This window comes from Lygodium microphyllum, chromosome 17 (genome assembly GCF_053477565.2).
Source record: "Lygodium microphyllum isolate KBCC chromosome 17, Lygodium_microphyllum_v1.1.10, whole genome shotgun sequence".
Taxonomy (NCBI): Eukaryota; Viridiplantae; Streptophyta; class Polypodiopsida; order Schizaeales; family Lygodiaceae; genus Lygodium; species Lygodium microphyllum.
Genome location: NC_141151.1, coordinates 57,501 through 72,938, shown reverse-complemented (window position 1 = coordinate 72,938; position 15,438 = coordinate 57,501). Strand labels below are relative to the sequence as shown.

Genomic DNA, 15,438 nt, shown 5'->3' with positions numbered 1-15,438 from the left:
GAGCAGTGGTGTGGTGTGTGTTGAGGGGGGGGGGGGGGAAGAATTTTTGAGGGGGCGTCATGGTGGGTGGGTGTGTGTGTTAAGGGGAGGGAAGCACGTTGCATCACGTCATGTCATGGGGCGGGGGGGGGGGGAGAATTTTTGAGGGGGTGTCACGGTGGGTGGGTGTGTGTAAGGGGAGGGAAGCACGTTGCGTCACGTCATGTCATGGGGAGGGGGGGGGGGGAGGGGGGTGGCGTCGTGACATGGTGTGGTGTGTGTTGGGGGGGGGGTGGGGGCATCATGGTGGGTGGATGTGTGTGTTAAGGGGAGGGGGGCACGTCGCGTCGTGTCATGTCATGGGGTTGCTGGGAGGGGGGGGGGATGCCATTGGGGGGGGGATGTCATGGGGGGGGGGGGGGTGGGCGCGGTGTGTGTTGAGGGGGGGTGCCATTGGGGGGGGGGATGTCATCGGGGGGGGGGGGGGTGCGGTGTGTTTTGAGGGGGGGTGCCATTGGGGGGGGATGTCATCGGGGGGGGGGGGTGCGGTGTGTGTTGACGGGGGGAGGGGGGGTTGAGGGGGGGCGGTGTGTGTTGAGGGGGGGGAGGGTTGGTGTGGTGTGTGTTGAGGGGGGGGGGAAGAATTTTTGAGGGGGTCTCATGGTGGGTGGGTGTGTGTGTTGAGGGGGGGTGCCATCGGGGGGGGGGGATGTCATGTTGGGGGGGGCGTGGTGTGTGTTGAGGGGGGAGGGGGGGGGGGTTAAGGGGGGAGGGGGGGGGGTTAAGGGGGGAGGGGGGGGGGGGAGGGGGGAGCGGTGTGGTTGGGGGGGGGGGGGGAGGGGTGGTGTGGTGTGTGTTGAGGGGGGAGGGGGAAGAATTTTTGAGGGGGCATCACGGTGGGTGGGTGTGTGTGTTAAGGGGAGGGGAGCATGTTGCGTCGCGTCATGTCATGGGGCCGGGGGGGGGGGGGGTCGCGACATGGTGTGGTGTGTGTTGAAAGGGGGGGCATGTCGCGTCGTGTCGTGTCATGGGGGTTGGGGGGGCGCGTCACGTGGTGTCGTGTCATGGGTGGGGGGGGGGGGGGCGGCACGTCGCGACATGGTGTGGTGTGTGTGGAGAGGGGGGCACGTCGCGTCATGTCGTGTCATGGGGGTTGGGGGGGCGCGTCACGTTGTGTCATGTCATGGGTGGGGGGGTGGGGTGGGGATGTCATGGTGAGGGGTGGGGGGGGCGGGGGCGGGGGCGGCACGTCGCGACATGGTGTGGTGTGTGTGGAGGGGGGGGCGCGTCGCCTCGTGTCGTGTCATGGTGGTTGGGGGGGCGTGTCGTGTCATGGGTGGGGGGGTGGGGTGGGGATATCATGGTGAGCGGTGGGGGGGGGGGGCGGCATGTTGCGACATGGTGTGGTGTGTATTGAGGGGGGGAAGGGGGGGGCCAAATTTTGGAGGTGGGGGGGAGGGCGCATCGCGACATGGTGTGGTGTGTGTTGGGGGGGCCGTCGCGTCGTGTCGTGTCGTGTCATGTCATGGGGAGGGGTGCGTCGTGACATGTTGTGGTGTGTGTTGAGGGGGGAAGGGGGGGGGGAGGGCGTGTCATGTCATGGGGTGGGATGTCATGGGGGGGGGGAGGGGGGGGGTGTGTGTTGAGGGGGGGAGGGGGAGGGGTGGTGTGGTGTGTGTTGAAAGGGGGGGGGAAGAATTTTTAAAAGGGGGCGTCACGGTGGGTGGGTGTGTGTGTGTTAAGGGGAGGGGAGCACGTTGCGTCATGTCATCTCATGGGGTGGGGGGGGCGTCGCGACATGGTGTGGTGTGTGTTGGGGGGGGTGGGGGCGTCACGGTGGGTGGATGTGTGTGTTAAGGGGAGGGGGGCATGTCGCGTGGTGTCATGTCATGGGGGGGAGGGATGCCATTGGGGGGGGGGATGCCCTTGGGGGGGGGGATGTCATGGGGGGGGTGGGGATGTCATGGGGGGGGGGCGGCAAGTCGCGACATGGTGTGGTGTGTGGGGAGGGGGGAAGGGGGGGGGGCGCGTCGCATCGTGTCGTGTCATGGGGGTTGGGGGGGCGCATCACGTCGTGTCGTGTCATGTCATTGGGGTTGGGGGGCGCGTCGCGTCGTGTCGTGTCATGGGGGTTGGGGGGCGCATCACGTCGTGTCGTGTCATGGGTGGGGGGGATGTCATGGTGGGGGGGCGGCATGTCGCGACATGGTGTATTGTGTGTGGAGGGGGGGCGCGTCGCGTCGTGTCGTGTCGTGTCATGGGGGTTGGGGGGCGCATCACGTCGTGTCGTGTCATGGGTGGGAGGGTGGGGTGGGGATGTCATGGTGAGGGGGGGGAGGGGCGGCACGTGGCGACATGGTGTGGTGTTTGTGGAGGGGGGAGGGGGGAGGCGCGTCACGTGGTGTCGTGTCATGGGTGGGGGGGTGCGGTGGGGATGTCATGGTGAGGGGGGGGGCAAGTCGCGACATGGTGTGGTGTGTATTGAGGGGGGGAAGGGGGGGGGCCAAATTTTGGAGGTGGGGGGGAGGGTGCGTCGCGACATGGTGTGGTGTGTGTTGGGGGAGGCGTCGCTTCGTGTCGTGTCGTGTCATGTGGGGGGGCGTCGCGACATGTTGTGGTGTGTGTTGAGGGGGGAAGGGGGGGGGGGAGGGTGTGTCATGTCATGGGGTGGGATGTCTGGGGGGGGGGGGGGGGGGCGGTGTGTGTTGGGGGGGGGGGGAAGAATTTTTGAGGGGGCGTCATGGTGGGTGGGTGTGTGTGTTAAGGGGAGGGGAGCACGTCGCGTCGTGTCATGTCATGGAGCGGGGGGCGTCGCGACATGGTGTGGTGTGTGTTGGGGGGGGGGCGGGCGTCATGGTGGGTCAATGTGTGTGTTAACGGGAGGGGGGCACGTTGCGTCATGTCATGTCATGGGGGGGCGGGGAGGGGGGGATGTCATGGTGGGGGGGCGACAGCACGTCGCGACATGGTGTGGTGTGTATTGAGGGGGGAAGGGGGGGCCAAATTTTGGAGGTGGGGAGGAGGGCGCGTCACGACAAGGTGTGGTGTGTGTTGGGGGGGGGGCTTCGCGTCCTTGTTGTGTTGTGTCATGGGGGCGGGCGTCGCGACATGTTGTGGTGTGTGTTGAGGGGGGAAGGGGGGGAGGGCGTGTCATGTCATGGGGTGGGATGTCATGGGGGGGGCAGTGTGTGTTGGGGGGCAGGGGGGAAGAATTTTTGAGGGGGCGTCACGGTGGGTGGGTGTGTGTGTTAAGGGGAGGGGAGCACGTCGCATTGTGTCATGTCATGGGGCAGGGGGCGTCACGACATGGTGTGGTGTGTGTTGGGGGGGGGGCGTCATGGTGGGTCAATGTGTGTGTTAACGGGAGGGGGGCACGTCGCGTCGTGTCATGTCATGGCGGGGCGGGGAGGGGGGATGTCATGGGGGGGGCGAGTCGCGTCGTGTCGTGTCATGGGTGGGGGGTGGTGGGGTGGGGATGTCATGGGGGGAGGGGGGGCGGCAGGTCACGACATGGTGTGGTGTGTGTGGAGGGGGGGGCGCGTCGCGTTGCGTCGTATCATGGCAGTTGGGGGGGGCGCGTCACGTCCTGTCATGTCATGGGTGGGGGGGTGGGGTGGGGATGTCATGGTGGGGGGGGGGGGGGCAGCACGTCGCGACATGGTGTGGTGTGTATTGAGGGGGGGAAGGGGGGGGCTGAATTTTGGAGGTGGGGGGGAGGGCGCGTTGCGACATGGTGTGGTGTGTGTTGGGGGGGGCGTCGCGTCGTGTCGTGTCGTGTCATGGGGGGGGGCATCGTGACATGTTGTGGTGTGTCTTGAGGGGGGAAGGGGGGGGGCGTGTCATGTCATGGGGTGGGATGTCATGGGGGAGGGGGGGGGAAGGGGGGGCGGTGTGTGTTGGGGGCGGGGGGCGGTGCGTCGCGACTTGGGGTGGTGTGTGTTGAGGGGGCGTTGTGTCATGTCATGGGGCGGGGGGATGTCATGGGGGGCGCGTCGCATCGGGTCGTGTCATGGGGGGGTGCGTCATGTCGCATCGTGTCGTGTCATGGGGGTGGGGGGGCGCGTCGCATCATGTCGTGTCGTGGGGGGTGGGGGGATGCCATGGGGGGGAGGGGGATTGTCATTTTATGTTGGGGAGGGGGCGCGTCGCGTCGTGTTGTGGCATAGTGGGGGGGAGGGGGCATCGCGACACCCCGCGTCACCCCCCACGACACGGCACATCCCCCTCCACCGCACCCGCCTATGAGGCGGCGCCTCCCCCCCCACCCCACCTCGGAAAACCTCGCTCCATCCACACCACCCCACCATGCCTTCAAAAACCCCGCTCGACCCACCGTGCCCCGCCTCACCCCCTCACGGCACGGCACAACCCCCCACCCCACTGCACCCCCCATGACACCCCGCCGCACCCCACCTCGGAAAACCCCACTCCCTCCACACCACCCCACCATGCCTCCAAAAACCCCGCTCGATCCACCCCACCCCGCGTCACCCCCCGCGACACGGCACACCGCCCCCCACCCCACCGCACCCCCCCTCGACGTGGCGCGTCCCCCCCGCACCACACCTCGAAAAACCCTGCTCCATCCACGGCACCCCACCACGCCTCCGAAAACCCCGCTCGACACACCCCACCCCGTGTCACCCCCCCTCCCCCATGACACGGCACATCCCCCACTCCACCGCAGCCCCCCTTGACCTGGTGCATCCCCCCCCCACCACCTCAAAAAACCCCGCTCCATCCACGCCACCCCACCACGCCTCCGAAAACCCCACTCGACCCACCCCACTCCGCGTCACCCCCCACCCGACCGCACCCCCCGACGACGCCCCCCCACACCCCACCTCGGAAAACCCCGCTCGACCCACCCCACCTCGCGTCACCCCCCCACGACATGGCATACCCCCCACCCCACCGCACCCCCCCATGACGCCCCCCCGCATCCCACCTCGAAAAACCCCGCTCCCTCCACACTACCCCACCACGGCTTCGAAAACCCCGCTCGATCCACCCCACCCCGCGTCACCCCCCACCCCACCGCACCCCCGACGACGCCCCCCGCACCCCCCCACGACGCCCCCCCGCACCCCACCTCGAAAAACCCCGCTCCATCGACGGCACCCCACCACGCCTCCGAAAACCCCACTCAACCCACCCCACCCCGCATCACCCCCCCCACCCCACCGCACCCCCTGACGACGCCCCCCCACACCCCACCTCGGAAAACCCCGCTCCCTCCACACAACAGCTCCGAAAACCGCGCTCGACCCACCCCATCCCGCGTCACCCCCCCACCCCACCGTACCCCCCAACAACGCCCCCCCACACCCCACCTCGGAAAACCCCGCTTCCTCCACACCACGGCTTTGAAAACCCCGCTCGACCCACCCCACCCCGCGTCCCCCCCCACGACACGGCACACCCCCCCCCTCCACCCCACCTCGAAAAACCCCGCTCGACCCACCCCACCCCGCGTCACCCCCCCACGACACGGCGCACCCGCCCACGACGCCGCCCGCAACCCCACCTCGAAAAAACCCCGCTCCCTCCCGACCATGCCTCCAAAAACCCTGCTCGACCCACCCCATCCTACGTTAGCCCCTGCGACACGGCACACCGCCCCCCACCCCACCGCACCCCCCTCGACGCAGCGCATCCCCCCTGCACCCCACCTCGAAAAACCCCGCTCCATCCACACGACCCCACCACGCCTCCAAAAACCTTGCTCGACCCACCCCACTCCGCGTCACCCCCCTCCCCCCCACGACACGGCACCCCCCCACCCCATCGCACCCCCCCTCCAAAAACCCCGCTCGACCCACGCCACCCCGCGTCACCCCCTCCCCCCCACGACACGGCACACCCCCCCCACCCCATCGCACCCCCCCTCCAAAAACCCCGATCGACCCACCCCACCCTGCATCACCCCCCCACGACACGGCACACCCCTCCACCCCAGCACATCCCCCCACGATGCGGCGCATCCCCCGCGCACCCCACCTCGAAAAACCCCGCTCGACCCACGGCACGTCACCTCACCCCCCCACGACATGGCACACCCTCCCTCCTCAGAAATCCCGTTCCGCAATGACACGGCACGCACACCCCACTGCACACAACCCCCTCCCGTGACATGGAACCACCCACCCCCCGACGGGCCTCCTCAAAAAACCCCCCCACGACATGGCACACCCCCCCTCCTCAGAAATCCCCACTCCAACAACCCGCCCGCGCAACATGGCACGCCCTCCCTCCTCGAAAAACCCCTCTCCGCCGAACCCCCCCACAACATGGCACACCCTCCGCTCCCAAAAAACCTCGCATCGTGAGGAGGGGGTATCACGTGAAACTGAGGCAGAGGGAGGGACCAGGCACGACGTATGCAAAGACAATCGCGACTAGGAGAGGAGGTGCCGCGTCATCGCAAGGCGAGGGGGTTTCCTACCACGATGTCAGCGTTGGAGAGTCAAGACGTGATCCGAGGGGATTTCCATGCCACGGTCTCGAAACAAGCATGCAAAAGGGTGCAGCACCAGGACTTCCCGGGAGGTCACCCATCCCAGTACTGTTCTGGCCCAAGCGCGCTTAACTGCGGAGTTTTGATGGGATCCGGTGTATTAGCGCTGGTATGACCGCACCACGAACACAAAGGAATTCCAAAGAGCTCTTGTATACTCAGAAAGTGGCACGAGAGAGTTCAAGAGCGAGGCATGGCGGCATGCCATGCCGCTCATGCCACGGAGCACGCGACTAAACACGAACCCTAAACCCCGCGCACATGGAGGCGACGCACAGAAGATTGAATGCCGCCGTCGCGTGCCATTCCTAACACGAAGGGCAAGCATCCACGTGAAGAGCACCCCGTGCACACATAGGCGACGAGGTAGAAAAGATCGAGCCGCAGAATACGTGGCACGGAGGACACGTGCCCACAGCGAGCACTAAACCCCGCGAGGACTCGTGTCCAGGCGAGCACTAAACCCCGCGCACATGAGATTCGAGTCATAGGATCCGTGCCATGGACGAACTTGGAATGCAATCGGGTACCCTTGATGACATCGTGGGCGAGCATCCATGCGAAGAGAACCTCGTGCACATAAAGGCAACGAGGTAGAAAAGATCAAGTCATAGAATCCACGTCGCGGAGGGCTCATGTCCACGTGAAGAAGAGAACCCCACGCATGTGGAGGCGACGCACAACTGATCCGAGTTGTAGAATCCATGCCATGGCGGGCGGACTTGAAATGCCACGGATGCCGACGAGGCGAGACGAGCACGAAAACCGCACTAATGCAAGCGAGCCAAGGCAGGGAATGCGAAGAAAAGGCGATCGAACCGCCCGCACAAGCTAGGCTGGATCGGGTGCACGGTGTGCGCGAGGACTTGGGGGCGCACGCAAGGGCCGAGGCCAAGAAAACCCCGTCGAACCAGGCGGAAGGGGGACAAATTGGTGCGGCGGCGGGCTGAATCTCAGTGGATCGTAGCAGTAAGGCTACTCTGCCACTTACAATACCCGGCCACATATTTAAGTCGTCTGCAAAGGATTCATCTCCCTGATCGTTTGGAATTTCCATTCAGAGTCCTCGAGACGACCCCTTCCGGCACCTCCAGGGAGACTCTCGACACATGCTCTCGGGGACGCACGAGCGCCCCTACTATCAGTCGGGTAACAACTGGGGAGGTAGAGAGCACCGCGTCTAGCATGGATTCTGACTTAGAGGCGTTCAGTCATAATCCTACACATGGTAGCTTCGCGCCACTGGCTTTTCAACCAAGCGCAATGACCAATTATCTGAATCAACAGTTCCTCTCGTACTAAGTTGAATTATTATTGTGGCACCGCTCATCAGTAGGGTAAAACTAACCTGTCTCACGACGGTCTAAACCCAGCTCACATTCCCTATTGGTGGGTGAACAATCCAACACTTGGCAAATTCTGCTTCGCAATGATAGCAAGAGCCGACATCGAAGGATCAAAAAGCAACGTCGCTATGAACACTTGGCTGCCACAAGCCAATTATCCCTGTGGTAACTTTTCTGACACCTCTAGCTTCAAACTCCGAAACACTAAAGGATCGATAGGCCATGCTTTCACAGTTTGTATTCGTACTGAAAATCAAAATCAAATGAGCTTTTACCCTTTTGTTCCACACGAGATTCCCCTTGTCCGTACCAGTTCTGAGACGGCTGTTGACCGCCTAGGGAGGGCCGCCCCGCGAGGGACGATGTTCTGCCCCCGTCACCCGATAGACACGCGGAGGTCCGCCCTCGCCACTGGGGTAGCTCGGGCAGACCCTCGACAGACTTCGAGGTCAAGAAGCAGACCCCTAGACCCAGCCCTCAGAGCCAATCCTTTTCCCGAAGTTACGGATCCGTTTTGCCGACTTCCCTTACCTACATTATTCTATCGACCAGAGGCTGTTCACGTTGGAGACCTAATGCGGTTATGAGTACGACCGGGCTTGATCGGCATTCGCTCCTCCAGATTTTCAAGGGCCGTCGGGGGCGCACCGGACACCGCGAGAAGTGCGGTGCTTTACCAGCCGCTGGACCCTATCTCCGGGTGATCCGATTTCAGGGTGGGCGGGCTGTTAAAAAAAAAAGACAACTCTTCCCGGGGCCCCCACCGGCGTCTCCGGATTCGGTCACGTTGTCGTCCACCGCCACGTCCCGGTTCGAGAATATTAACCCGATTCCCTTTCGATGAGCGGCACGCATTGCGCCCTTGACACAGGACTGCCCCATCTCTTAGGATCGACTAACCCATGTCCAATTGCTGTTCACATGGAACCTTTCTCCACTTCGGTCTTCAAAGTTCTCATTTGAATATTTGCTACTACCACCAAGATCTGCACTGGGGGCCGTTTCACTCGGGCTCGCGCCCGGAGCTGCGCCACGACCCCCACGCCCTCCTACTCATCGGGGCCTCGCACTCGCCCCGATGGCCGGGTATAGGTCGCGCGCTTTAGCGCCATCCATTTTCGGGGCTAGTTGATTCGGCATGTGAAAAGTTACACACTCCTTAGCGGATTTCGACTTCCATGACCACCGTCCTTCTGTCTTAATCAATCAACATCCTTTGTGGGATCTAGGTTAGCGTGCAGTTCGGCACTGTAACCCGGCTTTTGGTTCATCCTGCATCGCCAGTTCTACTTACCAAAAATGGCCCACTTGGAGCTCGCATTCCGCACCAGGGTTCAACAGAGCAACCCCGGCCGCTTACCTATTTAAAGTTTGAGAATAGGTCGAGGGTGTTTCACCCCCGATGCCTCTAATCATTCGCTTTACCTGATAAAACTGCGAGGAGCTCCAGCTATCCTGAGGGAAACTTCGGAGGGAACCAGCTACTAGATGGTTCGATTAGTCTTTTGCCCCTATACCCAAGTCTGACGAACGATTTGCACGTGAGTATCGCTACGAGCCTCCACCAGAGTTTCCTCTGGCTTCGCGCTGCTCAGGCATAGTTCACCATCTTTGGGGTCCCAGCAGGTACGCTCCCACTCAAACCTTTCACAGAAGATCATGGTTGGTCGATGGTGCACCCCGTGAAGGGGATCCCACCTGTCACGTTCCTTGCGCCTCCGTGGGTTTGCCACCCACTGGCTCGCGTACATGTTAGACTCCTTGGTCCGTGTTTCAAGACTGGTCGGATGGAAATCCCAGAGCGCCAGCGTCCTGAGCGTGCAGGTGCAGAGCCCGCCACGAGTGGTGCATGCTTCGTTCCTCGGCTGACGCGATGGCATCGGCGAGCCATCTAAAGCCCGCTCTTGTCCCGCCGCACCGGCCCACGTTGACTAGCACCCCGCGTCGAGCGGCGGGCCAGTTCGCACCGTTCCGCATCCGACCGGGGCGCACCCGCGGCCTCCATTCGCTTCCCTCCCAGCAATTTCAAGCACTTTTTAACTCTCTTTTCAAAGTCCTTTTCATCTTTCCCTCGCGGTACTTGTTCGCTATTGGTCTCTTGCCCATATTTAGCCTTGGATGGAATTTACCACCCACTTAGGGCTGCATTCCCAAACAGCCCGACTCGTCGATGGCGCCTCGTGGAGCGACAGGGTCCGAGCCCGACGGGGCTCTCACCCTCTCTGACGCCCCTTTCCAGGGGGACTTGGGCTCGGTCCGCTGCAGAGGTCGCCTCTCTAGACTACAATTCGCAGGGCGAAGCCGTGCGATTTCCAAGCTGGGCTCTTTTCGGTTCGCTCGCAGCTACTATGGAAATCCTGGTTAGTTTCTTTTCCTTCCTTTAGTGATATGCTTAAACTCAGCGGGTAGCCTTGCCTGATTTGAGATTCGAGTTGCATTCCGGGTCGCGGAGGGCAAGCCCTGGCTCCGAAGAGCCCGATCCGACATGTGCACCCGGGAAGAGGCACTCGCAAACAGCCACCACCTCGACGAGGAGACGAACCACCCTTGCGGAGCAACGCCACCGCAGGTGCTGCCGGTACATTTCAGCCAACCGCGGCATCACGTCGGATGCGTGGATGAACAATTCCACCCTCTCCCCCGAAGAAGAGGAGAGGGTGTGGGGGAGTTAGGGACGCTCAAGCAGGCATGCCCTTGGACAAGCCATGGGCGCAAGTTGCGTTCAAAGACTCGAGCACCCCACCTCGAAAAACCCCGCTCCCTCCACGCCACACCACAAATGCCTCCGAAAACCCCGCTCGACCCACCCCACCCCGCGTCACCCCCCCACGACATGGCGCACCCCCCACCCCACCGCACCCCCCAACGACGCCGCCCCGCACCCCACCTCGAAAAACCCCGCTCCCTCCATACCACCCCACCTCGCGTCAGCCCCCCACGAGACGGCACACCCCCCACACCCCACCGCACCCCCCCACGACGCGGCGCATATCCCCCCCCCCCCCCGCACCCCACCTCGAAAAACCCCACTCGACCCACCCAACCCCGCGTCACTCCCCCAGGACACGGCGCACCCCCCCACCCCACCGCACCCCCCCACGACGCGGCGCATATCCCCCCCCCCCCCCCCGCACCCCACCTCGAAAAACCCCGCTCGACCCACCCCACCCCGCGTCACCCCCCCACGACACGGCGCACCCCCCCACCCAACCGCACCCCCCCACGACGCCCCCCCCCCCCCCCCCCGCACCCCACCTCGAAAAACCCCGCTCCATCCACGCCACACCACCACGCCTCCGAAAACCCCGCTCGACCCACCCCACCCCGCGTCACCCCCCCACGACATGGCGCACCCCCCACCCCACCGCACCCCCCAACGACGCCGCCCCGCACCCCACCTCGAAAAACCCCGCTCCCTCCATACCACCCCACCACGCCTCCGAAAACCCCGCTCGACCCACCCCACCTCGCGTCAGCCCCCCACGACACGGCACACCCCCCACACCCCACCGCACCCCCCCACGACGCGGCGCATATCCCCCCCCCCCGCACCCCACCTCGAAAAACCCCACTCGACCCACCCAACCCCGCGTCACTCCCCCAGGACACGGCGCAACCCCCCACCCCACCGCACCCCCCCACGACGCGGCGCATATCCCCCCCCCCCCCCCCCCCGCACCTCACCTCGAAAAACCCCGCTCGACCCACCCCACCCCGCGTCACCCCCCCACGACACGGCGCACCCCCCCACCCCACCGCACCCCCCCACGACGCCCCCCCCCCCGCACCCCACCTCGAAAAACCCCGCTCCATCCACGCCACACCACCACGCCTCCGAAAACCCCGCTCGACCCACCCCACCCCGCGTCTCCCCCCCACGACACGGCGCACCCCCCACCCCACCGCACCCCCCAACGACGACGCCCTGCACCCCACCTCGAAAAACCCCGCTCCCTCCATACCACCCCACCACGCCTCCGAAAACCCCGCTCGACCCACCCCACCTCGCGTCAGCCCCCCATGACACGGCACACCCCCCACACCCCACCGCACCCCCCCACGACGCGGCGCATATCCCCCCCCCCCCCGCACCCCACCTCGAAAAACCCCACTCGACCCACCCAACCCCGCGTCACTCCCCCAGGACACGGCGCACCCCCCCACCCCACCGCACCCCCCCACGACGCGGCGCATATCCCCCCCCGCCCCCGCACCCCACCTCAAAAAACCCCGCTCGACCCACCCCACCCCGCGTCACCCCCCCACGACACGGCGCACCCCCCCACCCCACCGCACCCCCCCACGACGCCCCCCCCGCACCCCACCTCGAAAAACCCCGCTCCCTCCACGCCACACCACCACGCCTCCGAAAACCCCGCTCGACCCACCCCACCCCGCGTCTCCCCCCCACGACACGGCGCACCCCCCCACGACGCCCCCCCGCACCCCACCTCGAAAAACCGCGCTCCCTCCACAGCACCCCACCTCTCCTCCAAAAACCCCGCTCGACCACCCCCACCCCGCGTCACCCCCCACGACGCCCCCCCGCACCCCACCTCGAAAAACCCCGCTCCCTCCACAGCACCCCACCTCTCCTCCAAAAACCCCGCTTGACCACCCCAACCCCGCGTCACTCCCCCACGACACGGCGCACCCCCCCACCCCACCCCACCTCGAAAAACCCCGCGTCACCCCCCACGACGCCCCCGCACACCCCACCTCGAAAAACCCCGCTTGACCACCCCAACCCCGCGTCACTCCCCCATGACACGGCGCACCCCCCCACGACGCCCCCCCCGCACCCCACCTCGAAAAACCCCGCTCCCTCCACACCACCCCGCCACGCCTCCAAAAAACCGCGCTCGACCCACCGCACCCCGCGTCACGGCGCACCCCCCACCCCACCGCACCCCCCCACGACGCCCCCCCCCCCACCCCACCTCGAAAAACCGCGCTCCATCCACAGCACCCCACCTCTCCTCCAAAAACCCTGCTCGACCAACCCCACCCCGCGTCTCCCCCCCACGACACGGCGCACCCCCCCACGACGCCCCCCCGCACCCCACCTCGAAAAACCGCGCTCCCTCCACAGTACCCCACCTCTCCTCCAAAAACCCCGCTCGACCACCCCCACCCCGCGTCACCCCCCACGACGCCCCCCCGCACCCCACCTCGAAAAACCCCGCTCCCTCCACAGCACCCCACCTCTCCTCCAAAAACCCCGCTTGACCACCCCAACCCCGCGTCACTCCCCCACGACACGGCGCACCCCCCCACCCCACCCCACCTCGAAAAAACCCGCGTCACCCCCCACGACGCCCCCCCGCACCCCACCTCGAAAAACCCCGCTCCCTCCATAGCACCCCACCTCTCCTCCAAAAACCCCGCTTGACCACCCCAACCCCGCGTCACTCCCCCACGACACGGCGCACCCCCCCACCCCACCCCACCTCGAAAAACCCCGCGTCACCCCCCACGACGCCCCCCCGCACCCCACCTCGAAAAATCCCGCTCCCTCCATAGCACCCCACCTCTCCTCCAAAAACCCCGCTTGACCACCCCAACCCCGCGTCACTCCCCCATGACACGGCGCACCCCCCACGACGCCCCCCCCGCACCCCACCTCGAAAAACCCCGCTCCCTCCACACCACCCCGCCACGCCTCCAAAAAACCGCACTCGACCCACCCCACCCCGCGTCACGGCGCACCCCCCACCCCACCGCACCCCCCCACGACGCCCCCCCCCCCCCACCCCACCTCGAAAAACCGCGCTCCATCCACAGCACCCCACCTCTCCTCCAAAAACCCCGCTCGACCAACGCCACCCCGCGTCTCCCCCCCACGACACGGCGCACCCCCCCACGACGCCCCCCCGCACCCCACCTCGAAAAACCGCGCTCCCTCCACAGCACCCCACCTCTCCTCCCAAAACCCCGCTCGACCACCCCCACCCCGCGTCACCCCCCACGACGCCCCCCCGCACCCCACCTCGAAAAACCCCGCTCCCTCCACAGCACCCCACCCCTCCTCCAAAAACCCCGCTTGACCACCCCAACCCCGCGTCACTCCCCCATGACACGGCGCACCCCCCCACGACGCCCCCCCGCACCCCACCTCGAAAAACCCCGCTCGACCCACCCCACCCCGCGTCACCCCCCCACGACGCCCCCGCGCACCCCACCTCGGAAAACCCGCTGCATCCACACCACCCCACCCCACCTCGAAAAACCCGCTGCATCCACACCACCCCACCCCGCGTCACGGCACACCCCACCGCACCCCCCCTCGACGCGGCGCATCCCCCCCGCACCCCACCTCGAAAAACCCCGCTCCATCCACACGACCCCGCCACGCCTCCAAAAACCCCGCTCGACCCAGCCCACCCCGCGTCACCCCCCCACGACACGGCGCACCCTCCACCCCACCGCACCCCCCGACGACGCGGCGTATCCCCCGCGCACCCCACCTCCAAAAACCCCGCTCGACCCACGGCACGCCACCTCACCCCCCCACGACATGGCACACCCTCCCTCCTAAGAAATCCCGCTCCGCAATGACACGGCACACACACCCCACTGCACACGACCCCCTCCCGCGACACGGAACCTTCCACCCCCCGACGGACCTCCTCAAGAAACCCCCCCACGACATGGCACCCCCCCGCGACATGGCACACCCTCCCTCCTCAGAAATCCCCGCTCCAACAACCCGCCCGCGCAACATGGCACGCCCTCCCTCCTCGGAAAAACCCCGCTCCACCGAACCCCCCCACAACATGGCACACCCTCCGCTCCCAAAATACCTCGCATCTTGAGGAGGGGGTATCACGTGAGAGCGAGGCAGAGGGAGGGGCCAGGCACGACGTACGCAAAGACAATCGCGACGAGGAGAGGAGGCGCCGCGTCATGGCAAGGCGAGGGGGTTTCCTACCACGATGTCAGCGTTGGAGAGTCGAGACGTGATCCGAGGGGATTTCCATGCCACGGTCTCGAAACAAGCATGCAAAAGGGTGCAGCACCAGGACTTCCCGGGAGGTCACCCATCCCAGTACTGTTCTGGCCCAAGCGCGCTTAACTGCGGAGTTCTGATGGGATCCAGTGTATTAGCGCTGGTGTGACCGCACCACAAACACAAAGGAATTCCAAAGAGCTCTTGTATACTCGGAAAGTGGCACCAGAGAGCTCAAGAGCGAGGCATGGCGGCATGCCATGCCGCTCATGCCACGGAGGACGCGACTAAACGCGAACCCTAAACCCCGCGCACATGGAGGCGACGCACAAAAGATTGAATGCCGCCGTCGCGTGCCATTTCTAACACGAAGGGCAAGCATCCACGTGAAGAGCACCCCGTGCACACATAGGCGACGACGTAGAAAAGATCGAGCCGCAGAATACGTGCCACGGAGGACACGCGCCCACGGCATGCCACAAGGCGGTGGGGGAGAGGGGGGCATGCCATTCATACCACGAGGACCCGTGTCCACGCGAGCACTAAACCCCGCGCACATGAGATTCGAGTCATAGGATCCGTGCCATGGACGAACTTGGAATGCCATCGGGTACCCTTGATGACACCGTGGGCGAGCATCCACGCGA

General features: G+C 65.6%; 2 non-coding genes and 1 pseudogene across 2 annotated transcripts; all 3 read right to left on the bottom strand.

Annotated features, from left to right (window-relative positions):
• Positions 1 to 6,500: 6,500 nt before the first annotated feature.
• Positions 6,501 to 6,619, bottom strand: LOC148021480 (5S ribosomal RNA). Its single transcript, XR_015694521.1, has one exon. It is a non-coding gene; the product is annotated as a 5S ribosomal RNA (ribosomal RNA).
• Positions 6,620 to 7,421: 802 nt separating this feature from the next.
• LOC148021479 (25S ribosomal RNA) lies at positions 7,422 to 10,271 on the bottom strand (annotated as a pseudogene).
• Positions 10,272 to 14,849: 4,578 nt separating this feature from the next.
• Positions 14,850 to 14,968, bottom strand: LOC148021478 (5S ribosomal RNA). Its single transcript, XR_015694523.1, has one exon. It is a non-coding gene; the product is annotated as a 5S ribosomal RNA (ribosomal RNA).
• Positions 14,969 to 15,438: the final 470 nt, after the last annotated feature.